The sequence below is a fragment of the Schistocerca nitens genome, chromosome 10, assembly GCF_023898315.1.
Source record: "Schistocerca nitens isolate TAMUIC-IGC-003100 chromosome 10, iqSchNite1.1, whole genome shotgun sequence".
Lineage (NCBI taxonomy): Eukaryota > Metazoa > Arthropoda > Insecta > Orthoptera > Acrididae > Schistocerca > Schistocerca nitens.
The window spans coordinates 84,464,044-84,489,598 of record NC_064623.1 but is presented as its reverse complement, the minus strand read 5'-3'; positions in this window follow the sequence as shown (position 1 = coordinate 84,489,598).

The following is a 25,555-nucleotide window of genomic DNA, read 5'->3' as shown; positions in this document are numbered from 1 at the left end:
GATTATTGAACCAAGTGTTAGCTATGATTAAGTAATGCTCTTTGCAAGATTCTACCAGGCAGCTTCCTCTTTCATTCCTTACCCCCATTCCATATTCACCTACTACGTTTCCTTCTCTTCCTTTTCCTACTATCGAATTCCAGTCACCCACGATTATTAAATTTTCGTCTCCCTTCACTATCTGAGTAATTTCTTTTATCTCATCATACATTTCATCAATCTCTTCATTATCTGCGGAGGTAGTTGGCTTATAAACTTGTACTACTGTGGTAGGAGTGGGCTTCGTGTCTATCTTTGCCACAATAATGCGTTCACTATGCTGTTTGTAGTAGCTTACCCGCGTTCCTATTTATTATATATTATTAAACCTACTTCTGCATTAGCGTTATTTGATTTTGTATTTATAATTCCGTAGTCACCTGACCAGAAGTCTTGTTCCTCCTGCCACCGAACTTCACTAATTCCCACTATATCTAACTTTAACCTATCCATTTCCCTTTTTAAATTTTCTAACCTACCTGCCCGATTAGGGGATTTGACATTCCACGCTCCGATCCATAGAACGCTAGTTTTATTTCTTCTGATTACAACATCCTCCTGAGTAGTCCCCGCCCAGAGATCCTCCGTACGTGACTAGGGGTGGGAGATTAAGCCCGACAAGTGGTCATACGGGAATTAGTCGCGAGCACTCGCCGTTATCCGCAATAGAACAAGCCAGTGCCTGGATTGTCTCGGCTCTTAAGCAGTTTAAGTCTTCTGTCCAACAGAACAGCTGGCTCTAAATGCTCAAAAATGGAAGGTAATGCATGTGAGGACGAAATGTAAGCCTTCAATGTTCGAATATGGTGTCGAAGGTCTGCTGCTTGACACATTCACGTCTTGTACCGCTACCGTCCCGGTCCGGTCACCGTCTCAAGTATACTTACGGTGTACTCAACGAATGTGACGAAAAGAGTGTAAGAAAATCTTACCGCCTAACCAGGCACATTTACGCCTAATGAAAGTTTTTTGGCAAAAGCTTTGAAAAACAGTAAATCTCTTGTTTATAATTAAAAAATGTAGACTCTACCTGCATTCTGGCTGTGGTCCAGTTATTATACCAAGATGTGCTCATTTCCAAAATTCTATCATTACCCTTAACAGAACTAATTAGATCAATTTGCTTCTTTACAGAATTGAACTGTTCCTGGATTTCACTCAGATTATACTTGAGGACAAGTTTTGCATTACTTGTTGAAACTACCATGTCTGATCATGTTCCAACAAAACACACCGCCTAACTTTACTAATATTTATGCCGGCAAGAGCGTGAATAGAGCACTTATTTGGCGGAACGGACACAAGAAAGAATCATGGTAATTTGGGGGACCGGAATCTATACTTTCGTAAAATAGTTCTCTGAGCTCTGATTGTTTAACAGCGCGCGACTCACCGCCTTGTTAATATAGGATTGAGCGAGTTGCTTTTAGAATTCGTTAAAACTGATATCTGCCTGACAAAAAAACAACGCCGGCCGGTGTGGCCGAGCGGTTCTAGACGCTTCAGTCAGGAACCGCGCGACCGCTGCGGTCTCAGGTTCGAATCCTGCCTCGGGCATGGATGTGTGTGATGTCCTTAGGTTAGTTAGGTTTAAGTAGTTCTAAGTTCTAGGAGACTGATTACTTCAGATGTTAAGTCCCATAGTGTTCAGAGCCATTTTTTTTGACAAAAAAACGTAAACATAATCTCAGGGATTCTATTTCGTGTTATCACATTAAAATATTGCTGCAGCATATCCTTACTCTAGCGAAATTTAATGAAAACAAACCTTTGAATTAAAGAAAGTATTTCTTTTTTTTAACGGAATAATCTTTGTTTTGCCGAGAAGCGCTCAGTGTCTGGTACGGAACTGAATGTTCTTAGTTTTTACTTTAATACAACATAAATTAATGTATTCACTTTCTTTCCCTTTATAATTACGGTGCGAGTCTTTTAAATTGTCCGTTGATGACGGAACGCAATGAAATTATAAGCAAATTATTCCTACGCAAGATGTCTGCCAAGAATGGTCGATTGTTCGACAGTTCTTGTTATTTATCCAGCGTTATGAAAACCTTACAATTTTTTACGTCTGCATGAAGGTCACTATGCATATGAAAGAAAAATGCACATCAGCATAAAAAACCACATATTATTTAAAATTCAGAACTTACAATGCGAAATGGCCGCCGTAGCGAGCGTTATCTCCAAGGCTAGAACAGGGAGTAATAACGCCGGTCTTTGTGGTTTATTGCGCCAGCGAAAAAAAGAACAATTATTTATCATAGAGATTCTATACAGTTATCTTACAGAGTCTGTTTGTGCCATTATTATTTCGTTTCGTCATAAATTGCTGTTGTGACAGCTAAATTCACGCGCATTTTCCGAGTTTTGCAATTTTCATTTTACTTTGTTTTGTGTTCCTCTTGTCGTCGCACGATTTAACATTTTGTACTGTGTATCGGTACAGTCTATTAGATAAATATTAGGTTCGTGCGTAAGTTCGTAGCGGTTTTCCATTGTTTTAATAAACACAATAGATACAGAAAGAGTCTGCCAACGCTGGGTGACTTTGCGATTCCGCGACTGCAGAAATCGCGTGGTCTTGAATCGGCGAACTCGTCGACCCATCTTCGGACCGCGCATTGTCATCTGGAAAAGAAGACACAGAACGAGTAAATAGGGACCGGGAAAGGTGGAAGTCTGATGGCGCAAGATCAGGTGCATAAGGTGGGTGCGGACTGACTTCCCAACCCTACTCTTGTATAGTGTTTTTTTCAAATGGCTCTAAGCACTATGCGACTCAACATCTGAGGCCATCAGTCCCCTAGACTTAAACCTAACTAACCTAAGGACATCACACACATCCATGTCCGAGGCAGGATTCGAACCTGCGACCGCAGCAGCAAAGCGGTTCTGGACTGTAGCGCCTAGAACCGCTCGGCCACAACGGCCGGCTTAGTGTTTTTTGTCAGTCTAGCAGAACGAGGGCGGGCATTATCTTGGAGTAGCATCACATCACGCAGTCTTCCTGGTCGTTGTTCTTGGTTTGCGACTGCAAGACGTCTCAGTTGTTGACAATAAACGTCAGCAGTCATGATTACACCTAGAGGAAGCAATTCTTAGCACACCACACCGTCGCTGTTCCACCAGACGGGTAACATTATCTTTTGTGGATGCACGCAGGTCTTTGTACGGGGACTTTTTGCTTTGTTGGAGTTCATCCATTCTTTTCTTTTCCTTATGTTAGCATAAAAACATCTGTCGTGACCAGCGACGATACCGGATAGGAATAGTGTCGGTGTTGTTCACCAGCCAATTGATGACGTGCAAGCAGCGATGCACATATTGGCATTCGCTGATTTTTGTGAGTTTGGCTTTGAGCATCCAGTACCCAAACACCTGATTTGTTAACCTTCCCCACTGGATGCAAATGTCGCACGATGGTGGAATAATCAGAGTTCATCCAATTTGCTAGTTGTCGAGTATACTGGCGTAGATCATTGCGCATTAATGCATTTAAACAACCTTCACCAAACTCCAGAAGTCTTCCTGAACTTGGAGGGTCACTAATGTCTAAACGATCCTCCCTAAAACCAGGAAACTATTTTCTTGTGGTGCTCTGCCCAATAACATTATCCCCATACACGACGCAAATGTTTATGGCTGCCTCCATTGCTATCACCCCTCTACTGAGCTCAAACAGAAGAACATGTTGGAAATGTTCCGATTTCTATCTCTTTATTCACATGACGTGTTGAGTGCTATTGACAAGGGATTTCAGATCGATTCCGTATTTCTGGATTTCCGGAAGGCTTTTGACACTGTACCACACAAGCGGCTCGTAGTGATATTGCGTGCTTACGGGATATCGTCTCAGTTATGTGACTGGATTTGTGAATTCCTATCGGAGAGGTCACAGTTCGTGCTAATTGACGGAAAGTCATCGAGTAAAACAGAAGTGATTTCTAGCATTCACCAAGGTAGTGTTACAGGCCCTTTGCTGTTCCTTATCTATGTAAACGATTTTGGAGACAATCTGAGCAGCCGTCTTCGGTTGTTTGCAGATGACGCTGTCGTTTATCGACTAATAAAGTCATCAGAAGATCAAAACAAACTGCAATACGATTTAGAAAAGATATCCGAATGCTGCGAAAAGTGGCAGTTGACCCTAGATAGGAAAAAGTGTGAGGTCATCCACATGAGTGCTAAAAGGAACTCGTTAAACTTCGGTTACACGTAAATTCAACTAAATACCTAGGTATTACAGTTACGAACTTGGAAGGAACTTAAATTGGAAGTAACACATAGAAAATGTTGTGGGGAAGCCTAACCAAAGACTGTGTTTTATTGGCAGGACACTTAGAAAATGTAACAGATCTACTAAGGAGACTGCTTACATTACGCTTGTCCGTCCTCTTTTTTCATACTGCTACGCGGTGTGGGATCCTTACCAGATAGGACTGACGGAGTACATCGAAAAAGTTCAAAGAAAAGCAGCATGTTTTGTATTATCGCGTGAAATATGGGAGAGAGGGTTACAGAAATGATACAGGATTTGAGCTGGACATTATTAAAAGAAAGGCGTTTTTCGTTGCTACGGAATCTTCTCAAGAAATTCCAATCACCAACTTTCTCCTCGAAATGCGAATATATTTTGTTGACACCGACCTACATAGGAAGGAACGACCACCAAGATAAAATAAGGGAAATTAGAGCTCGTACGGAAAGATATAGGTGTTCATTATTTCCGCGCGCTACACGAGATTGCAATAATAGAGAATTGTGAAGGTGATTCGATGAAGTCTGCCAGGCACTTAAATGTGATTTTCAGAGTATCCATGTAGATGTAGATGTAGATTTCTTCCCTTGACACTCCAGTTTTCTAGAGCCCACAGGTCCACTCACAATCTCCAAAAGACGAAATGATAACAACGGCGAATTACAAATAAAAAATTGCAATCGATAAATGAACCCCGTAGCAACCCTAATACCATCGTGCAAAACAAAAACACTACGAAATTATGCACCAACCCAGTATGTAGGTGTAATGTTGCAAAGTGACACGAAATGGAACGAGAACGTGTGGTCGGTTAGAGGGAAGATGAATGGTCGAGTTCGGTCTTTTTTTTTTTTTTTTTTTTTTTTTTGAGGGGGCAGGGGATTCTAGGATAGTGTATCGCATCTGTAAAGAAGATCACGTACAGAATACTTCGGAATAGCGCTTCAATGTTTGGGATCCGCAGCAGGTCGACGACATCGAAACAATTGAGGGGTGTGTTGCTAGCTATGTTATTGGTAGGTTTGATGAACATGCGAGTATTACGGAAAGGTTACGTGAACTGGAGTACAATAAAAATTTGCCATTTACATAAACATATAACGTGGGCAACGGCCTTGCCGCAGTGGATACACCGGTTTCCGTGTGATCACCGAAGTTAAGCACTGTTGGACGTGGCCGGCGCTTGGATGGGTCACCACCCAGCCGCCATACGCTGTTGCCATTTTTCGGCGTGCACTCAGCCTCGTGATGCCAATTGAGGAGCTACTCGACCGAATAGTAGCGGCTTCGGTCAAGAATACCATCATAACGACCGGGAGAGCGGTGTGCAGACCCACGCCCCTCCTATCCGCATCCTCCGCTGAGGATGATACGGCGGTCGGATGGTCCCGGTAGGCCACTCGTGGCATGAAGACGGAGTGCTTTATAAACATATATCGTGGCTTCCCGAGTATCTGTATAGTGGTAGAACAGCAACACGCTGCAGTTGTCACACTTTACCTATCGAAGTATCACTTAACGTGGGATGTGATACATCTTCTCCGGCAACGAGAACAGCTCGTTAAGTACCTTTAAGTTCTTTTCAGTTTTCGTAACGGTAGGGTTAATGTGACGCTTAGTCACTTAAACACAATATTACGACTTTCGGCCACCGTTTGAGTGCCTAAAATGCAGTGTATTGCAATGAATCAACGCAGATTTGATTTTTCCCCTCTGATAAGTCAACTATTGCTTGCAGTAAACTGCTAATAAGACCGATGTGGCTTGCACTGTCACTGTTACGCAACGCAAAAGAAACAGGTAAACTATGTAAGACTACCCCCTCGAAAATATGCACATAAAAACGTGTGATATTTAGAAATGATACATTTACTGAAGCACTATCTCATGTATCTACACTGATAGTATATCCGTAAGACCGTAACGTCTGTCTGTCTGGCTTTCAAAACGCTAAGCTCCAAAACTACCACACGAATTTTCATGAGGTTTTCGTAGTGTAGCTTTGGGCACCATAGAGGCTTTATTTCATCGCAACAGGGCCACGGAAAAAATATCCATACATGTTATAAAAATGTATGTACAAGGTGACAGTTACTGAACTGTATGAAATAAAATCGTCATAGCTCCTGAACGGCTAGCGTTAGGACGTTTAAACTGCACGGTTGGTCGCGAGACGTGATGCGAATTAGTATGCGCACGCATAGTTTGGTTTAGCGATGAAGCCCACTTTCATTTGGATGGGTTCTTCAATAAGCAAAACTGACGCATGTAGGGGACTGAGACTCCTCATTTCGCGATAGGGAAGTGTCTTCACCCTCAACGGGTGACTGTGTGGTGTGCAATGTCCAGTCACTGAATAATCGGTGCGATATTCCTCGATGGCGCGGTGACTACCGAACGGCATGTGAAGGTTTTGGAAGATGGTTTCATCCCCATTATCCAATGTGACCCTTATTTCGACAAGATGTGGTTCATGGAGCTCGATCGCATCGAATCAGGAGAGTCTTTAATGTCCTGGAGGACCATTTTGGGGAACGCATTCTGGCTCTGGGGCAGCCAGAGGCCACTGGCCGTCGTTTTCTCCGGATCTGAACACATGAGACAACTTTTTGTGGGACTATATTAAAGACAAGGTGTGAAGCAATAACCAGGAAACGGTTGCTGAGCTGAAAGCAGCCATTCAGGAGATTATCGACCGCATCGATGTTCCGACACTTCAACGGTTCATGCAGAATTTCGCTATTCGTCTGCGACACATCATCGCCAATGATGGCAGGCATATCGAACCTGTCACAACCTAAATCCGAATATCTGTAGTGACGTTTACATGTTCCATAAATTGTTTGGACGTCATAGTTTGTAACTAATTCACATTTTTTTCCTTATAGTTCAGTAATTGTCACCCTGTGTGTAGACATCTCCTCCGAAGCCATTAGACCAATTTCTACGGAACTTGATACACATACCGGTTACTGTGTGGGAAGAATTGCTGTAAGAACCACCAACCTATCAAACTGGTGGGGGTGAACAAGCAGTGTAGTTCACGGCGCGCCAATAGTCATAGTTCAATCATCCAGTAACTGAGTATAAGAGCACTTAGTGACTTGGAACACGTATTACACATAATTTCAAACCTTTACGAGACTGTTACTCGCTCATACGCCCCACAAAATGATGAAAGGAAAGAAAGTTTAATGCTTACTACATTTTTGCTATTCATTTTCGCATCAGGCAGGTCTTTTTGATTTATTACTTCTCTATTGCTAACTATATTCGCGACTCAATTGGCGAACAGTGTTCACATACGAGTTGTGTTAAGAAAAGTAATGAGACTGATTTTTTATCTACTAAAGTTTTCAATTTTTTCCAAACAACAGTACTGTACCCTTCGAAGTAGTTCTTTCGGCAGTTGTACATCTACATCTACATCTACATGGTAACTCTGCAATTCACACTTAAGTGCCTGGCGGAGGGTTCATCGAATAATTTTCATACTACTACTCTACTATTCCACTCTCGAATGGTGCAAGGGAAAAAGGAACATCTAAATCTTTCCGTTCGAGCTCTGATTTCTCTTATTTTATTACGATGATCATTTCTCCCTATGTAGGTGGGTGTCAACAAAATATTTTCCCATTCGGAAGAGAAAGTTGGTGATAGAAATTTCGTAAATAGATCTCGCCGCAAAGAAAGACTTTGTTTCAATGACTGCCACCCCAACTCGCGTATCATATCAGCGACACTCTCACCCCTATTGCGCGATAACACGAAACGAGCTGCCCTTCTTTGCAGTTTTTCGATGTCATCCATCAATCCTACCTGGTAAGGATCCCATACCGCGCAGCAATATTCCAGCAGATTACGGACAAGTATAATGTAGGCTGTCTCTTCAGTGGGTTTGTCGCATCTTCTAAGTGTTCTGCCAACAAAGCGCTGTCTTTGTTTCGCCTTCCTCACAATATTATCTATGTCGTCTTTCCAATTTAAGTTGCTCGTAATTGTAATTCCTTGGTATTTAGTCGAATTGACTGCCCTTAGATTTGTCAAATTTATCGTATACCCAAAATTTATCAGATTTCTTTTAGTACCCATGTGGATGACATCGCACTTTTCTTTGTTTAGTGCCAATTGCCACTTTTCGCACCATACAGAAATTCTCTCTAGATCATTTTCTAATTGGAATTGATCGTCTGATGATTTTACTAGACGGTAAATTACAGAGTCATCTGCAAACAATCTAAGGGGGCTGCTCAGATTATCATCTAGATCATTTATGTAAATCAGGAACAGCAGAGGGCCTATGACACTACCTTGCGGAACGCCAGCTATCACTTCTGTTCTACTCGATGATTTACCGTCTGTCACTACGAACTGTATCCTCTCTCAGAGGAAATCATGAATCCATCACACAACTGAGACGATACTCCATATGCACGCACTTTGATTAATAGTCGCTTGTGAGGAACGGTATCGAAAGCCTTCTGGAAATCTAGGAATATGGAATGGATCTGAGATTCCTTGTCGACAGCAATCATTACTTCATGGGAATAAAGAGCCAGCTGTGTTGCACAAGAACGATATTTTCTGAATCCGTATTGGTTCTGTATCAATAAGTCATTTTCTTCAAGGTGATTCATAATGTTCGAGTACAGTATATGCTCCAAAATCCTACTGCAAATTGAGGTCAGTGATATGGGTCTGTAATTCAGTGGGTTACTCCTGTTTCCTTTCTTGAATACTGGTGTGACCTGTGCTACTTTCCAGTCTTTAGGAACAGACCTTTCGTCAAGTGAGCGGCTGTATATGATTGCTAAGAAAGGCGCTATTGTGTCTGCATTCTCTGAAAGGAACCTGATTTGTATACCATCTGGACCGGAAGAGTTGCCTTTCTTAAGTGATTTGAGTTGCTTCGCAACACCTAAGATATCTACTTTTATGTCACTCATGCTAACAACTGTTCTGGTTTCGAATTCTGGAATATTTACTTCGCCTTCTTTCGTGAAGGAATTACGGAAAACTGTATTTAGTAACTCCGCTTTAGTGACACCATCATCGGTAACGTTTCCATCGCTATCGCGCAGTGACGGTATTGACTGTTTTTTGCCACTGGTGTACTTCACATACGACCAGAATCTCTTTGGGTTTTCTACCATATATTGAGACAATGTTTCATTGTGGAAACTATTAAAAGCATCTCGCATTCACGTCCGCACTAAATTTCGAGCTTCCGTGAAACTTAGCCAGTCTTGGGGATTTTGCGTTCTTCTGAATTTGGAATGCATTTTTCGTTGCTTCAGCAACAGTGTTCTGACATGTTTTGTGTAACATGGTGGATCAGTATCGTCTCTTATTAGCTTATGTGGTATGAATCCATTGCTGTCGATACTGTATCTTTGAATTTGAGCCATATCTGGTCTAAACTTACATAATTAGCTTGGAAGGAATGGAGACTCTCTCTTAGGAAGGCATCAAGAGAATTTTTATCTGCTGTTTTACACAGATATATTTTGCGTTTATTTTTAGTGGTTTTGGTTAATATGGTTTTGAGCCTCACTACAATGACCTTGTGTTCGCTAATCCCTGTATCCGTCATTACGCTCTCTGTTCCCAGGCTTGGTATGAGAGCTGAAAGGGTTCAACTGGTAGGATCTTTAATATGTCGGTCTCATTCTTTTGAATGTTCTTCAGTGTCGAAAGATGACGTGCTTTCAACACATTTTTCAATTTCGGCAACAGAAAAAAACGTCACAAGGACTCAGATCTTTGAATAGGGGGCTGTGGAACAATAGGAATGCTTTTTGAGGTCCAAAATTCCGTGACGGAATCGGACGTGTCACCTGGGGCGTTGTCACATGGTGCATCATACACTTGTCTGCCCTTTCCCTGAGGCTTTCAAGGACATTTTCGTAAAACAGTTCGTTGAGGAACAAATTCTTTATGCGCGATACCCCTTCTCTGGAAAAAGTAAAGCAGCATTGTTTTGATTTCTGATCTGGTCATCCGAGCTTCTTCTGTGTACGAGATCTCTTAGTGTACCATTACTCACTTTGCCCCTATGTCTCAGGATCGTACTCAGAAGTTCAGGTTTCGTCACTTGTGACCACTTGACTAAACCATTCGTGGTCACTGGCAATCTGAGATCAACTCAGACGTTTCTTCGATTGTCCTCCTGCTCACTTGCTAGGTTTTTCGGTACGATATGGCACAGACCTTGCGCATGTGCATAACTTTGGGCAAAATGTAATGTACGGTGGAAGTCTTTTAAGTTTAACAGGCCCTGACTGTTAACCGCGAGTCTGACGTCACAAGAGCACGCGGATGTTCGACATTATCGTCGGTTTCTGAAGCTGAAGGTGTAACGTACCTACAACAAATAAATCCTACGTTCGTCTGTGAAAATGGACTCGATAAGCAACCTGAGCTGTCAGTAATCGAAACCTAACCTGCATAACACTGTGTGCGGGTTGTATGAGTGTACTTTTCACGGTCATTTAAGCCCTCAGCAGATCTTTACATGAAAAACTTAGAACTAACATTTGGATAAACTATCTGACAGCATATTTGAATATGAAAAACTACAGGAACAAATGAACTTGTAACAATGAATACCTAAACTATCTGACTGCTTATTGAATAAGAATTCACAAGTGATACAGAATCTGGCTTGTGCAACGGAATTATTGGATTAGAGAACATGACATGTTGTAGTGTGTCAGTGTCTCTGTTTCGGCCCTAAGTTTTGCACTCACCTCTTCAGATGGCTGCCTTTATCTAAGTGGTTTACAGCAATTCGCAGCAGCATGCAGCAGCAGCGCTTAAAGCTTATTGTTACTAAGAACGAATTTAATACAAAGGTGCTTGCTTGGGGCGTGTTAACTACTAAATAACTTGAAAGAAGGGATTTCATAAATTAAGTCTATTTAAAAACTTTAGAAATCATCATGACCAACAATAGTTTTACAAGTATTAATAATGGCGAAAAGCCTGACAATGACGTCATAAGTATCAATAATGGCTGAGTGCCGGATTAACAAATTATTTCAATTTCAAAGTTACATTTAACATTTGATAACCACAGCATATTTATGAATTAGATGTGGAGAATAATTGTTATTATTTGGAGGATAAGCAAAATATGGGATTATTGCAGACTAGGACTAACAATCACGAGCCTTATCCTGCAATTGCGCTTTATGCTTGCGAATTTTACCTTAAATTCCATCTTCAAGCGTAGTTAAGCCATCTAAATCTCCCCCGGCCATGAAATCAGGCCTTGAGTGTGGTAAGATCTACCATCACCGACGTCAGGGCAGCGTGACACATCTTCTGCCTCCGAGCTTTCTACCAACACTACTGAAATTTTACTCTCGCATACAAACCTCGTCTCACGACAATGCTTAGAATCGCGTTCCCATGTTTCGCCCTCAGATTGTTACTATCTACAGGGTGTTCAAAAAGTCCGCAGTGTCGTATGATTGTTAGCCGCGCGTGCCGTATGCCGCAGTGAATATACCGAAATGAAACTCAGTGAAATAAAAGTTATAAATTTATTGAATATTCATTTTTACTTACAAATTTTCACATTAAATGTTGAAAGTGTCCCCCCTGTTGCTGAATACACAATTGAATTCGTCTAATCATGTTTCCAAACACAAGCTGTAACATTTCTTCGGTAACAGAAGCAGTGAAAGTGGATATTGCTGTTTTCAATTTATCGATGGCTTTTGGACGGTTTTTATAGACAGTTGCTTACGCTGCACCCCAGAAGAAACAGGTGGAGTTAGGTCAGGCAATCGTGGAGGCCAAAGTCCCTGTGAAATTATGCGATCACCAAAAACATCAGCAAGCAGTGACATTGAAACGCGAGCTGTATGCGCGATTGTACCATCTTGTTGAAAATAACCGTTCAGTATTTCACTTAACACAAGTTCTCCTATGAATGGGTACAGAATATCACTTCACTACTGTTGTGCGTTTATAGTTTCGTTGAAAAATATGGGACCCACAATCCGACGTCTAGAAATTGCAATCGTAACTCCTATTTTCATAGAATGAAGTGGTTCTTTATGAATACAGAATGGATTTGCAGTACTCCACATACGAGAATTTCGCGAGTTCATGTACCTGGATAAATGAAACCACGCCTCATCAGTGAAAAACGTTTCATTAAGAATATCCCTTCCATTTTGTTGAACGAAATATTTGAACCATAATGGCAATAATGCAGTCTCTTGGCATTATCAGCATTTTTCAGTTCTTGCATGACTGTCACTTTGTATGGGAAAAGTTCAATTTTTTCGTTACAGCTGTGTGGCCCTTTCCGATACTAACATCGATTTCCCGGACGAGATTTATTACTGACTTGTTCGCACTCATGAACATTTTATCGGAAATATCGAGTAGGTTATCATCAGACAAAATGGTAGGACGACCATTGTCGGTGCATCTGTCACTGAACCCGTACTTCGAAATATGTTAATCAAATCTTGCACAGTATCGCGATATGGGAGTGCTGTCTCCGGGAAAACTGAATTAAATGTTTGACGAACAGAAACTGCGTATTTACCGCCAGCTTTGAACACTTACTCGAGCGAAAACATATGTTCTTCAACGGTTAGTATTTTAACAGTGACAAAAACGAAACAAACGAACAAAGGAACTAAACTTAAACGTTCACGTCAACACGTAACGACACCCACCAACGGTACTACTGACGCTGACTGAGATACACGAAACAGTGGAATGTTGGGAGAGTCCACTTGAAGGGAGGTAACCCAGGCAGGCGAACAATCATACGGCACTGCGGAGTAGCGATGGGCAAACTGAAACACGTAACTGTTTCGAAACAAATGAAACAGTACAATGTAATGTTCCGATACGCTGTTTCGAAACAGTGAAACAGTTTGTGTTTTGTAATCTAATAAACTTACACGTTTTATCATCTTGAATGTCTACTATGTAAGGATGTCCATATAAACACAAATGAGGTGCGAGAGCGCTAATCATGTCGCAGAAAGTATAAAACCATCACTTAGGCGTCTTGGCAGTTTCGTATTTCCTGCAGCAAATGCGCTGCTTTCGTGTCGCGTGACTTTCATACTTTTCAATTGGCTGAGGACAGCCATAGCTGAAGACAGAAGAACCACCACGAACGGAACTGGAGGTGGGAGCAAACTGCAGAAACGACGTATATGCTACTGGGATTCCCACATTCCCTTAGTATGGGTAATAAACCCATCCTGCTAATTTCCATGCACACAAAGGGAATCATTGTGGATAATAGGCACAGTGACTATAGACTCACAAATAACGCCAAATAATTCGAATATATAACAAAATATAACAGAAAAAAAATTTGTCTTTCAAGGTGTTTCGAATCGTTACTATAAATTCACCGTGCTTCCCAGCCCTTCCCGTTCGCCATTACACCACCAGTGATATGTCAAACAGATTGCTTGCAATTATACCTACATCAAATTTATGTATATGTCTAATAACTGTCACTCTACGCCTTTTTTAATTCAAAATGTTGTAGGCTTACTTGCGTTTCTTAATATGATTACTGTACATGAACAGGGAAGCGTATGTTATAAAAAAAAGTGTAATTTAACTGAATGATTTTCACATATTTATTATTTTGATTGTGAATAGTATGCGTTGTTTTATTGTTTGGTTAGTGTTTATAAAGCAGATGTTACGCCATTTCGAAACAGGACAGTCAGCTAGAAACGAAGCTTTATTTTCGTATATCTTAAGCTTCATGCTATTTCTTGTCAGAAAGATTTCGACACTCTTGAAAGAGTTTCATGAAGTGATATGTTGTGTTTCAGTACCTGTGCCGAGCGCGAATCTCGTCCGACACAGAGTGGAATGAAACATCACTGTTTCGATACAATTAGTCCGTTCCAGGCACAGGTGGACTGAAACAGCCTTATTTTGAAACAACGATACAGTTTCTGTGTCTGGCTCGAGATCGAATCTGGTCCGAGACAGGGGCGGAACGAAACACCACTGTTTCGAAACAGTGAACCACAACCGTTCCGAAACACTGAAACAGTTCCACGTATCGATACACTGTATCGAAACATAGAAACAGTGGCCAAGTCTACTGTGGAGAGAGTTTTTGAACACCCCGTATATCTCAGTGCTTACTTTATTTCCGTAGAGAAACGCAGAATCTTACACAGTGCAAAGAATAGCATTAAGTTGGCTATATTGTTTTCGATACTCAGTGTAACATTTAATCAGTCTAATGGAGAGTTCTGAGCACTCCTTACAAAGGCGTCCCTGAGCGACGCTCATCTTCAACGTGTTCTCGATCTTCCAAAAATGCAAAAAACGTCTGCCCTTGATAAGCAATGTTCCGCATAGACCTGTCTCAATTTTTCAAAGGTCACACGCGCGGATTCCCCAAAGTTTAACACAAAATTTGATAGCACAACGTTGCTTTTAATTCCGCTGTTCCATTTTCGTAAGAAAAACACAGATTCACGGTGCTCTCAAAAATGACTGTACGAAGCTGGAGGTCCGACTGAGCGTCTGGAATGAACACACCGGTCTGCACAACACAGTGTTGCCAGGTCGCTCACAGTGTTGCCAGTTTCATTAACTTTTCTCAGACGCCTCATATACCACTGAATGTACCTGCAAAATTGTATCATTGTGCAACACATAGTTCATGCATGAAAAACGGGCGCATCATTCATGACGTTTAAATTATCACTAACACAATAAACCGATTTCGAAGGAATGTGGCGAAGAGGTAGCTTGAACTACGAGGAAGAATACGGGCTACTTCAGAAAGCGTGTAGTAGAAGGTACTTACTAATTTGAAGAATATTAAGCGAATTAAGGAAAAATATTTCCTTTTTGACTTTTGAACTTCATCGCGCTTCTGAAAATGCTTTTATTGGTTGATGTGTGCTATGTTGTGCAATTCAAAGTAGTAAATACACTGCTTATGCAAACTTCAGTGTCTTTAACCCGTACTTCCACAATTCCTCAGTAGCTTAGATACACACCTCTGCCCATGCCCCTCTGTATGCACCACCGTACAGCAGTAATGGACATTCCGATGCATCATGCATAGTGACAGCTTGTGAGGGCGGAGAGTGGGGATGACATAATGAGTTGTGTTTACCCAAACATGCAGACACGTGAGGGTAGCTGACGTTTTTATACGTACAGTAGCTTGCTTACTCGCCGTCACTCATCAAAACAAAGCTACTGTCACGTGAGTGCAGCCACAGCTGACAACTACTATTCACTATTACAGTGGGCACATCTATTTTCAACAACAGTTCACAACGCCTATTCGCAAATGATGTAGTAATGTCTCAGCAGAAGAAACACAGTAATGAAGACAAAAGATCGAAACACATGTATTAACTAATTTTTCATGACTGAGACGCAGATATCCTCCGCGTATCAAAGCAGCTTAAATCATTTAATAAAGGCAAGGCTTCCGGTCCAGATGGTACACCAGTCCTTTCGAAGTATGCAGATGCAATAGCTCCTTATTTAGTAATTATATACGACCGCTCGCTCACAGAAAGTTCCTTACCTAAATACTGGAAGTTGCTCAAGTCACACCAATACCCAAAAAGGGAGATAGGAATAATCCGCTGAATTATAGGCCTATATCACTAACTTTCATTTGCAGTAGGGTTTTGGAACATATACTGTATTCGAACATTATAAATTACCTCGAAGAAAACGATATAGTCAGCAAGGATTCAGAAAATATCGTACCAGCGGAACACAACTAGCTCTTCATACTCATGAAGTAATAAGTGCTATCGATAAAGGATGTCAAGTTGACTCCATATTTCTAGATTTTCAGAAGACTTTCGACACCGTTACTCACAAGCGTCTTCTAACCAAACTGTGTGCCTATGGAATATCGCCTCACTTCTACGACTGGATTTATGACTTCCTGTCAGAAAGGTCACAGTTTGTAGTCACAGATGGAAAGTCATCGAGTAAAACAGAAGTAATATCCGGCGTTCCCCAAGGAAGTATAAGTCCTCTATTGTTCATGATAAATATTAACGACATTGGAGACAATCTGATTAGCTCTCTTAGATTATTTGCAGATGATGCTGTCATTTACCGTCTTGTAAAGTCATCAGATGACCAAAACAAATTACAAAATAATTTAGATAAGATATCTGTGTGGTGCGAAAAGTGGCAATTGACCCTGAATAAAGAAAAGTGTGAAGTTATTCACATGAGTACTAAAAGAAATCCGCTAAATTTAGATCACGCTATAAGGCACACAAATCTGAATGCTTTAAAATGAAACTAAATACTTAGGGACTACAATTACAAATAACGACGATATAGATAAATAATAGGGCAAACCAAAGACTACGATTCATTGGCAGAACACTTAGAAGGCGCAACAGATCTACTAAAGAGACTGCTTACACTACACTTGTCCGCCCTATTCTGTAGTATTGCTGTGCGGTGTGGAATCCGTAACAGGTGGGACTGACGGATGACATCGAAAAAGTTGAAAGAAGGGCGGTTCGTTTTGTATTATCGCGAAATAGGAGAGATAGTGCCACAGACATGATACGTGAATTGGAGTGGCAATCATTAAAACAAAGGCGTTTTTCGTTGCGACGGGACCTTCTCATGAAATTTCAATCAACAGTTTTCTCCTCCGATTGTGAGAACATAACTGTTGGCGCCCACTTACATAGGGAGAAATGATCATCACGTAAAAATAAGAGAAATCAAGTGCTCGTTTTTCCCGCGTACCGTTCGAGAGTGGAACGGTAGAGAGACAGCTTGAAGGTGGTTCATTAAACCCTCTGCCAGGCATTTAATTATGAATAGCACAGTAATCACGTAGATGTAAATGTAGATGAGATACTGCCAAATAGAAGCATGCAAATGTTTAGGTGTTTTTATACTAATTCACTATCGATCATTGATTGGTCATTAGCCTGTACTAAATGGGTTCACCTCAATCATGCAGAACCGGAACTGGACTCGAAACTAGGGGAATATCAAGGTGGATTTCGAAAGAATACGTCAAGCAACGAGCAGATGTGGAATTTAAAAACTATTCTACAGTTGAGGGAGCTGTGAAACAAAGATACAGTATTTACATTTGTAGATCTCAAATTACCCCACTGAGAGAAAATCCCTTTAGTATGAAGAGGTACCGTTTAGATTCAAAAACTACAGACAATATCCAAGACACGTTGGCAAACATTTCATCTAAAGCCAAGTTATATGGAGAATTGTGCATAAACTTTGAGACAAAAACAGGCATGGGGCTGATGGATGGACTTTAACCTTTGCTTTTAAAGTAAGAAATGTAGAAGGTAATTAAAGATCGGAGAACATCCGACACGAAATGCATTACAGAGTGAATAAAAAAAAAGTAATATAGATGAAGACTTTCTGGCATAAAAAAACTAATTACTCTAGCACAAAAAATCGGTTTATAATTTTCTTTCCAAATGACATAATTTATAACGAACTTTAAAAACCGACCACAAAAGTTGCTGATCAACCAAAACAAAATTAAAAATTATTACTATTATTATTATTCTTTTTATTATCACATTTTATTTTTGTTTTGGTTGATCAGTAACTTGTGTGGTCGGTTTTTAAAGCTTGTTATAAATTACGTCTTTTGAAAAGAAAATTATAAACCGATTTTTCATGCTAGAGCATGTAGATTTTTTATTTGTATTTTGCCATTTACTGATGTGTGTATTATCAAGGCAATATCATCTGTGATTAATAATAATGACATGTAATAGTAATAATGCTAGTAAGATTGTTCTGCAATTTAACATTCATCATTTGTACCGGTATTAATTAGTTTGCTTGAAGTATTCACGTCAGCATGGCACCGTGTCTGCATGTACGACTTTGGCATGTGGGGCTCGGGGTTCGAATCTTGCGTCTGGCAGGCAGTATTTATTTCATTGCGGTAGACAGTTATATGTTTACACTGATGTAAGATTTGTTATTTTATGTACCAGTCACGCGGTCTCCGCTGGTTTATTGCAAAGTATAGTACAACAACAACCTAACCGTATTGCGTCCAAAGTAAATAAGCGCAAGCTTACGAATTCAGTCGTTATCAGTAAATTACGTGCATTTTCTTTACTACATAATGTCTGTGAAGAAAAATAGGAAGGGGCGAGAGGAAAGAAAGACAAAATAAGTGGGTTGGTTGCAGCGAGGATGATAATTTCGTAACTTCTACGTTTATATGAGACCCCGTTTAAAAATAGGTACTCGAAATGTGCACCGTTGTGCAGCGATTTGTATCACTGCCCACTACCGGGGAGTGGACGATCGACAAGCCCAACCGCTTCACGTACAGCGAGGTACGTTATCTGGTGACGTCACATGTTCAACATTTGTCATACACTTATGAGGTATTCCGCGACATTAGCGGTTCCATGTGTCTTATATTAACTCACTTGTCGTAGCCGCGTCTAAGTCGCTTCGGGTATTTTCAAAGGTTAATAAGAATTGCCATGTCGTACGTCAGACAGTGGTACATTTCAGTGCGTATGCACAACAATATATGAATACTTGCGTTAGTACAGTTAGGCCGCGAGCACGTGGATTAATGGACAGGCGGCTCTAACCCGTAGAATGTGGCATATGAGGTGCACAGGGGAAGTGCTTTGATGGCGAGGCGCTTAAGGAAACCGCTCGAGTGAAATGGGAAAGCCGGATTCGATGCTTGCTCTGGCAAATATTTTGATCGGTTGCTGTTGGTAAGGTTGCCCTTACCTATCGGAAAAAGAGACTCCCGTATCTCTCAGGGAACGTAGAGTATTCATGAGTTTTTCTTTCAAGAAAACGATTTAAAAGTCAGTGCTACACAAGTTTTTAAGATAGCCGCATCTGAAAATTTTTATGTTTTCTTACTGGTCATCATTCGTCTTCCAAAATATTATAAATACAGCATACCCCCCTACAAACTACCGTATGGCCGCCCTTGGCCTTTGGAACCGCTCAATATCCCATCGCAATCGAATGCCGGAAATTTCTTTCGTCATACCTTTTATCTACTTGTTATTAGTTTCGCATATAGCCTCTATCCAGTGGTCAAAAGATTAATACCCCGATAATTATCTCGCACCGCGAAATCAATATGAGCTGCCGTCCCCCACACCTCGCGAAATCAGTGTGAGCTGCCATCCCCTTTCCTCTATTGGGTTTGACGGGTACGGTATTGAGAGCTGCGAACCATTCCACTGGGCGTCCTAGAGCTGAGTGGGCCGACGTCCATCTCGAGCGTCGCGCCTCTGCAGAATGTCGAGTGAGGACGTCAGAAATGCCCTCCACCGGTGCTCCACGTCAGCATGCGTGATGAGCCGCGTCCGGCTCGTGGGAAATCCTACGCTGAGGACGCAGCGTCGGAACCTGCCCGTGCATTTAGGCCACGCTCCTGTCTTGGGGGACAGAGCAGCGTGCGGCGACCTATTATCATCCGGCTATTATAAAATTTCCGAGTGAATCACCGCGTCGCCACACCCATCAACCCTCCCTCCTCCGTCTCGCCCCTACCGTTATGCCACCACCCCTGGCGGTGACCATTTTGCACCCCTCCCTCTCCCCCCCCCCCCCTCTCTGCCCCAGAGCCCCAGGCGCCATTATAAAGTGCCACGGAGCGAGAAAATTGCTGACAATAGCTGAGCTGTCTGTGCTTTCCGTTCCGTCTCCCCCCTCCCTACCCCATTACTCCACGTGGCTGAACACGTGGGGGATATGAGGGGGGGGGGGGGAGGATCCAGCCCCTGGAGGGTTCGTCCCCGAACGCCAGTATTGGGCAACTGTTGACAGTTCTCGTTATTTCAAAGGAAGACCTTCGCCACACACACACACACACACACACACACACACACACACACACACTTCCGTACATTCTGACACCCAACACCTGGGTTTCCAATACAGCCTTACTCTGTTGTCCGTCACCGCTAAAACTGTTGCATGAAACGTAAACGCCAATGCAAGGTAGTACTGGAGAACACGATTCTCAATTAGTAAACAACCCGATACCATGTGTACTTTCGGTTAAAGGCGCTACAGTCTGGAACCGCGCGACCGCTACGGTCGTAGGTTCGAATCCTGCCTCGGGCATGGATGTGTGTGATGTCCTTAGGTTAGTTCGGTTTAAGTAGTTCTAAGTTCTAGGGGACTGATGACCTTAGAAGTTAAGTCCCATAGTGCTCAGAGCCATTTGAACCATGTGTACTTTTTTGTTAGTTTGCTATTGTAAGACATTTCCCTCTCCCACATTCAGCTATAGTTCAATGTTTTATTTATGTTAGGGACTGAAAACAATATAAAATAAGTGAACTTATAGAGTTACACATAATATTGTAGCAGGGTTCAAAAGTACGAGGGTTGCCCAGTAAATAATGCCCCATATTTTTTTTCTCCAGAAGTATTTATTCCACAACAATCAAATTTACATATGTGAAAGACTGATGTTTTGTCTACTTGCTTTATTTTTCCACATAATCTCCTTCAAGTTCGACGGCCTTTTTCCAGCGAGACACAAGAGCGTGTATTCCCTGCCGGTAAAAATCTTTACTCTGCCTACGGAGCCAGGTTGTCACTTCGTGAATCACTTCTTCGTCATCGGCAAAACGTCTTCCACGAATGAAATTCTTCATTGGCCCAAACAAGTGAAAGTCTGAAGGAGCCAAATCGGGGATGTAGGGTGGATGGGGTAACACTATCCAACCCAGTTTCGCGATGTGTTCACAAGTCCTCAAACTTGTGTGAGGACGAGCGTTATCATGCTGAATCAAAACATCCTGTGGGTTAACATGACGCCCAAGGCACCGGAAGCGCTGCTTAAGTTTGTCTAATGTTTTGACATAAGCCTCTGAATTAATGGTACTGCCTTTTGGCATCACATCAATGAGAATTACGCCCTCGCAATCCCAAAACACAGTCATCATGACTTTTCCGGCTGAAGGACCTGTTTTGAATTTTTTCTTCTGTGGAGAATAAGCATGACGCCATTCCATCGATTGTCTTTTTGTTTCGGGCTCAAAATGATGCACCCAAGTTTCATCACCTGTCACAATCCGTGACAAAAAGGCCTCCCCGTCAACGTGAAAGCGTCGCAACAAATCGAAAGAAATGTCTTTTCTTTGGGATTTGTGATCGACAGTAAGACACCGAGGAACCCATCTTGCACACACTTTTGAGTATCCAAGCTGATTGATAATCACATCCACACTTCCTTTGCTTACTGACAACTCCAGTGCCAATTGTCGAGTCGTAATGCGTCGATCCCGTCGAATGAGAACATCAGCCCGCTGCAACATGTCAGGCGTGACAGCCGTGGGAGGCCTTCCCGACCGCGGCAAATCTCGGAGCTCCGCAGCACCGCCCTCTGATGCTTTCACCCTCTGTGCCCAGCGACCAACAGTACTCCTATCGACTGCAGATGTTCCGTAGACGTTGCACAAGCGTTTATGGATATTGCCCACGGTTTCTTCCTCTGCTACGAGAAATTCAATCACTGCACGTTGTTTCTGACGGATGTCACTTGCAGACGCCATTTTAGAACATTCCTACACCACCGCTCTCTGTCGGAGGAAATTGAAACTTTGCGTACACACGCGGGAAACTTCAAATAACTCGCACCTAAAGTTTCACATTTCTAATATTTTTTATTTCGGAGAAAAAAAATATGGGGCATTATTTACTGGGCAACCCTCGTATATACACGCAGTAATTACGGGATACATACCATAAATCATTCTTGATTAATGTTGGTGCTATTGCGGCTTCACACATCGTTAAAACTTTTCTCAAAATGAAAACGTCCATACATGACAAAATTAAAAACTGTTTTTCATCGTTCGTGCCCAGTGTAAATGAACGATGGTCAAAAAACTGAAAACATGCATTAATATGTAGTGTATGTAGGCTGTTTAGGTTTTTATGTTGGTGACGCCACGTAGCTCTCGGTATGAAAACACTGACTGTACTGTGTGCCGTCTGTGGCTGGTTTGCATTGTTGGAATATTCGCTATTGTAGTGCTGGGCAGTTGGACGTGAACAGTGCGTAGCGTTGCGCAGTTGGAGGTGAGCCGCCAGCAGTGGTGGATGTGGGGAGAGGGGTGGCGGAGTTTTGAGAGCGGACGATCTGGACGTGTGTCCATCAGAGAGAGTAAATTTGTAATATTGGATATCACGAACTGATATATATATATATATATATATATGTGATAACTTTTGAACACTATTAAGGTAAATACATTGTCGTTCTCTATCACAATCTTTCATATGCTAACTATACGTATCAGTAGTTAGTGCCTTCAGTAGTTAGAATCTTTTATTTAGCTGCCAGTATTGGCGCACACTGTATTGCAGTAGTTTGAGTAACGAATATTTTTGTGAGGTGAGTGATTCATTAAAGGTATAGGTTATTGTCAGTCAGGGCCATTCTTTTGTGGGGATTACTGAAATTCAGAGTGCGTTGCGCTAAAAATATTGTGTGTCAGTGTAGTGCTGATCAGAATAAGTAAAGAGAGAAATGTCTGAGTGCCTTCAGTTTTGCTCAGCTGTTTGAAAATCAAATAACGTAAGAGGTTTACCAGGACAGTAATTTATAATTTTCGAAGGGGACGTTTCAATAGAAGAGGTACTGAAAATAAAACAATATCTGAATAACGAATAGTCCGTTAAAGTGACTAAATGTAAAACATATGGCCCAAATATTAATCAAGAATGTTTTGTGGTATGAAATCTGTAATTAATTCGTGTGCATACTCTTGTATCATGCTACATTATTATGTGCAGTTCTGTTAGCTGTTGTATGTTGCTAATATGAGAAAAAAATTTAATTTACATCCTAGATTTGAAGATGGCTAGATTGTTAGCCGAAGCCATTAATCAATCCAATTGAAGAAGATTTCATAGGTGATGTTGACTTCTAATATAAATAAAATAAATGTTTTATATTTATTTTGCGCTAATCTACACCTACGTCATACTCAGCAAGCCACCTAATGGTGCGTGTCGGAGGATACCTTTTGTAGCACTATCTGAGTCCTCCAACCCTGTTCCATCCGCGAATAGTGCGTGGGAAGAATGACTGTCGGTAAGCCACTGTATTGGCTCTAATTTCTCGAATTTTCCCCTCGCGGTCACTACCCGAGACGTACGTGGGGGCAAGTAATATGTTGTCCGACTTTTCTCGGAAAGTGCTCTCTCGAAATTTCAGTATCAAATCTCTCCGTGGTGCACAACGCCTCTCTTGTAACGTCTGGCAATGCAGTTTGTTGAGGTCTCCGTAACGCTCTCGCGCAGGTTAAACGATCTCTAATGTTCTTATAACAGTTTGAACTTTTAGTAAATAAAAGACACACATTGTTACAATAGCTTTTGAATGAAGTTTGACGAATTTTAAAAAAAATGTTTAAATGTAAAGAGCAACATTAAATCTTTGTGTAAAATGTGAATGCTAAGCCTGGGATGAATTTAGATGTAAAATTATCAGTATAACTGCGTACGCTTTTCGTTAGTTACATTTCGATATCAATAAAGAGTTGTATAGGGTGGATATAATTAAACTTTCGCTACTGAGAGGGCCCCCATGAAAAATGAGTGACTGTACGACAATGAAACACTGTGGAAACATTTATAAGGACATGCGGAAGAGAAATAACGTATAAACAACTGAAAGAGACACATTTTTAATTTCCACATGAGAGGTGTAACATTTGTTGTGTACCATGTTTACGTTCGACGTTACAAACGTTGCCCAATGTGACGAACATCTGCATCCACGACATCACGGAAGCGCACGGGAAATTGCTCTACTGCTGCCCGAAACATCCCAGGTGGGATGGACCACGGAATGTTCGGCTTTCGTGACACAGCTAATGCACTGTTTGAACATCGCACACTGCATCGAGCATTCTCAGCTATGGCAGCGGTAACTTCTTCAACAATTTGTGGTGCGATTGGCTGTTGCGCTCAGCCCAGGAACAATTCCCAAATCGCCAGATGATTCCAACTTCCGAATCATATTCTTCAACCCCGGTGCAACAGAGTGTGGTGTCACCGCCAGACACCACACTTGCTAGGTGGTAGCCTTTAAATCGGCCGCGGTCCGTTAGTATACGTCGGACCCGCGTGTCGCCACTATCAGTGATTGCAGACCGAGCGCCGCCACACGGCAGGTTGAAACACGTATGTTGTGCGGCAGCGATGCTGAGACATTGTAGAATCTCTGACCAGAGCAGTTGCGCTCGACTCGCAGTAGCGAGCAGTCAGTCAGTCTGTCTGTAGCAGTCAGTTAGTCTGTAGTAGTCAGTCCTCAGTAGTGCTTGGAGTCGGTTGCTAGCAGTAGCGGAGAGCAGTCGGCGGGCGTCGGCATCGCAATGGTCGAGATTCAGGACGAGGTATAATTTATTTAAATAAATAATCATGCAGCTTTGCGCTCATCAGATAATGTAACGAACAGTCATTGTAATTTAACTTTCAAAAATCGCCCCCAATAATAATTTTGATTTAAAAGCAATTTTAGAGACAATCATTCAAATTTCCTTCCATTTCCTTTTAACAAAGATTTTTAAAAGGTACTTCCAATGCTTTTCATGCAAGCGCCAGAGAACAATAAGAGCAGAATTTTGACATGCAGTTTCACTAAGGTAAGAAATTTATTCTCGTTTCGCACAGGGCAAACACCGACTTTTCGGTTGAATTGAGTTTAGGTTATCATTACAGTTTCATTATCATGGGATTAGCGTTCATTATTTAATGGGAACTTGTACTTGAGTCAGATAGCGAGCTATCATTTAATTGTCTTTGCCATTAATATTCTTGTGGGGAGTTTATACTTAGCTGTGGCTCCATTAATAATAAATATAGTTTATTTAAGAATTTGTTGTGGGGAGGTTACACTTGGCGACACCCGGTCCAGGATCGTATTTCGTAGAGAATCTTTTGAAAAACAGTCAGATATCTGCTCTTATTGCTTAAATATAATTATAATTTGCGCAACGCTTTTACTAATCTTGTGACTTACTTTCTACAGGTCAACGGCAATTCGTTGCTCTGTTGAATTTGTGTGTTGTTTTTGCATTGTGATTATTTCTTTTGTGAATATTTTGTCTGTTGTAAAAATGCCGCGAAAGACTGTGAATAGTGTATCGCGAGGTATTGTGAATGAAATCACCGATTCGAACAACTCTACCGATAGGACAAGTGACACGCAGTGTAATGATGACAATCCTG